A 4,320-nucleotide genomic window follows, 5' to 3' on the forward strand; every position below is an offset into this window, starting at 1 on the left:
GCAAAACAGGGTTCAACCCTAGTTCCACTTTAAACCTCGGCCGTGGCGGACGAGAAGCTGCATATGTACACGTCATCACCTAAGCTCTCCAACTCAAGGATGGTTCAGCTTCCTCTTGCCTTTACCTGCACCACGTAGCACCCGTGAGCCAAAGCCCAGCAAGAAAACACAATTAAGCGTGACATAGTCACAACAACGATCATAATAACTATTCAGGACTATCAGTCCAAGCAAATAGGTGACAATAGCCAAAAGTCACAATAATGAGCATCGCTCCTTCTGTCCATGTGACGATAGGGTCACCTGGGCTCAACTGACAAGTGATCCTTTCATAAGATTGATTAGGATAGGTGCATGGTGAATGGTCACCAACATAACCTTCCTCCCGACCCTAGAGTCGTGCTATGGACAGCGTCCCTTGGCCATGTGACAAACAGTCACCGGGGTTGTATACCTTGGCCATAAACATCTGGTCATAGACCAGGCAAGCGCTTATAGTTCTCATTGACCTTCCGGTCGGTCCAGCATCAATACCCCATATGAGTCATTCAATGCCGACCTCGATTAGATCTAATCTTTATTTGGCCCAGCGTTCACAGCACACTGCCACCTCCGACCCTTAGGTCGGTAAAACACGACCAGTGCTCAGCCCGTGGTGAACCTAACTAATAAGTCACAGCTTCACAAACGGGCCTAACACCATTGTCGATTCTGACTAATAAGTCAGCTCCACAAACAGGTAAGCCATGCCACCAAACATATATCACATGTCCAATATCCACAGACAAGGTATTTAGCATGCTTACTAAACGGATGCCAGTACAATTAGGACCATATACAACCACAGAGACTCAAGCTCTGAACAGTATCATACCCAGTATACAAAGCATATCCTAACCACATGTTCCTCAAGAATCGTATGCAATATATCCATCAATCCAACATGCACCAATAACAGCTATGCATGTCACGTTTAATAGTCAACCAACATGCATCAAGAATAGCCATGCATGTCACACATGATAATCAACCGACATGCATCAATAACAACCATGCATGTCATACTCAATAATCAACCAACATGCATCAATAACAGTCATGCATGTCTCATATACACAGGGTGCAGTTTTCTTACCTCAAAGTCGAGCTAGAACGATAAAAAGAGCGACCCTTGAGAATGATCAACGTTTAGTCCTTTAGCGGTCACCTAGTCATAACCAAATACAATCTCCAATTAATGAAAATCACCAAGGATAGGGTCTTAACCTAAAACCCACTCTCGGGACCTCAAAACATGCCCATACGGTGAGTAGATTCGATCCCGGGCCTTAAGGATTGAAACCCCAAGCCAAAAGCCCTTAAAAACACCCAAAACAGGGTTAAGAGGAAACAGGGGAGCGCTACAGCGCTGCCCTTCTAGCGCCCCAGCGCTCAAGGAAGAAACACAAACCGCCCAACCTCCCTGCAGGTAGCGATATAGCGCCCTACACTGGGCGCTGTAGTGCTACCTTCAGCCAGCCAATTCCCAGTTTTCCCCTCCTTCGATTTTACCATTTCTAACCCAAACCAAAAGCTTCCAAATGTCTAATTAACTCCCAAATGAACCCAAATACCATCTCCACATGTCCTAAGGACCACAACCCCAAGAACCCTAGCCAAAACTCCAACCAATTCCCAAGTTTCCAACCCAAAAAAAACCAGCTGAAACTTAACTTATAAAACAGAGTAAAACCAAGAGTTCTAGTGGCTAGAAACTCACCTTAATCTTGGCAACCCACCCTCTTCAATGGTTGAGCATAGCCCTAGCTTGTCTAAGCTTGGTTCCTTGGCTTAATCCCTCAAACTGAGCTTGAAAATCCAAAGAGAAAAGAGGAAGAAAATCTATCGGGAGAGAAGGAAGAGAAGCTCTGTTTTTCCCCTGTATTTCCACAGCCTTCCAACACTTAAAAGCTGATATAAATCCTTAGGGTCAAAAGACCATAATGCCCCTAAGCCAAATAAACCCCTTTAAAGTCTTCCAAGGGTAAAATCGTCCTTTCCCGCCTGTCTCGTTAATTATAATTTAACGCTCTCCAATTCCCGCTATCCTCAATATTCCCAAATACCAATAAATCATATCCCATTACCCTTTAATTCCCGGTAATGCTCTAATCATAAAATTTCACCCCGAGACTCACCCCGAGCCCCGAACTTAAGCCCGTTATGACTAGACCGAACACTTACATCTCATGATCGTCTCATGCCGATTAGCTCGAACCAATCCACCTTATAGTGTGGCTATATTAATTAATCACAATCACGCACCCAAAATATACAATTATGCCCACAGTGGCCAAATTACCAAATTACCCTCATAATTAACATATGAGCCCATATGCATGCATTCACCATCATATAATAATATAATTCACGTAAACATGCATATAATCATTAAATACTATAATAAATCAATTATGGCCCTCCCGGCCTCCTAACCAAGGTCCTAAACCTTATTAGGAAATTTGGGGCATTACACTAGTACCCAACCATTATTCATCTTTTGCTCTAAGTTTAGAGGCTGCAAGTGCTAGGTGAGTGTGAGAGTGTAAACACCTGGGTTGGGGAATCATAAGCTTGATCACCATAAGCTTATCAAACACTTGGGGAAGTAAGATTTTATAGTATTTCGGTTTGAGGTGTAGATTGGTCTTACAAGTCTTCAAGGTAACCGAAAACTCTTGTTCATTTCTGTACTTGTTCTTTTAAGTTCTCATAATCTTCTACTCAGCCTCTAATCTTAATCTTTATTTTGGTTAGGAAATCTAAGCTCTTGAGCAAAAAGGTTTTGGTAAGTATGTTTCTCAAAGGTTTAGTTTTTCCATTCCTTACATTTCTCTTTTCTTCTATAGACTCACCCCTTCATAATGGTTATTAGGAGTGTTCCAAAGTCCCAACACTGTCCTCTTATCCCGGTAACTTTGGTAAGGAAAATAGGATAGAATCTATATGTTATATGCTTATGTTATCTTATGTTTTATGCTATGAAATATGTTATAAATATGTTATGAAATATGTATGTTTGTAGGCTTGGGCATATGACCCATTTGACTAACAAGCCCCAAATAGATTATGGGCATATGACCTACTTAGCCAGTAGGACCCCACTAATCTAATGGGCATATGACTTGATTAGTCTATGGGACCCCAAGTAATAATTGCCATTATAGTATGTGCATGATATAAGTGTTATGTTAAGTTTTTATGTTTCTTATGAAATTTATGTATATGAACTATGTGTTAGATTTTTCCTTGCTGAGCATTAGGCTCATTCCTTTTTGTTTATATGTGCAGGAAAATAGCTATAGTGGCAGTAAGATTCGTGGATGCTTGGGGAATGTGTATCAGTGGTGAATGGAGTCAAGGAGTCGAGAGTTCGATTTTCGAGGATGTAGTCTTGTTTTATGGTTTTACATGTATTTTTTCCGCACTTGCTATGTAACTCCTTTTATTTTAAATTATGTTTTGTTTTTAAGACAATGGAATCCCATATCCTACTTGGTATTTTATGTAAGTAACTCTTATTTCCACAAGTTTCTAATAAAGTTATGGTATTTTCTCAAATGTAAGTTTTATTAAGGATTTGTATGTATAGTCTCGTTAATGGTCCAAAAGTCTAGAGTAGGTGGGTCATTACATATGAATTGAAGGGAGTTCAAGATCTTCGCACTTCAGAAATTTGATTAGGAGTTCAGATTACAACAGTTACGACAAATTCAGGAGCGAGTCTTTATTTGTATAAGTCAATTTGGTTTTGTGATCGTTTAGATATTCTTCTAATAAATTTCATTCTCTGGGCATGGCCCCGTGGACTAGTAGCAATCTGCAAAGATTACTGATACCACGTATAATTTCATGTGTTCTTTACCTTATGTTCGTTTTTATCTTCTGGTGATAAACTGTTTAAACATATATTGTTTCTGTTCAAACAGTCTCTGTGTCCGTTTAAACATTTCTGTAACAATTCAGCAATTAATTATTTAATTTGAATAAATAAGTTGGTAATCATAAAAAATGGAATTTCAATTGGTATCAGAGTGGTTCACTAAACTCTTAGTGAGATCTTGTGGTTATTTTCCGTTTGATTTGTTTCGTGTGAAATGTCTTTCTTTGCAGAAGGTAGTTTGGTGTCTCGACCTCCATTGCTTAATGACTCAAACTATCCATATTGGAAAGTTAGGATGAGAGCTTTCATAAAAGCACAAGATGAGAAAGCATGGACAGCAATTTTGTCTGGATGATCACCTCTTACTGAAAAAGGTGAAGATGGAAGCACAATTGTAA

Source organism: Humulus lupulus, chromosome 9, assembly GCF_963169125.1.
Source record: "Humulus lupulus chromosome 9, drHumLupu1.1, whole genome shotgun sequence".
In the NCBI taxonomy this organism is placed as follows: domain Eukaryota; kingdom Viridiplantae; phylum Streptophyta; class Magnoliopsida; order Rosales; family Cannabaceae; genus Humulus; species Humulus lupulus.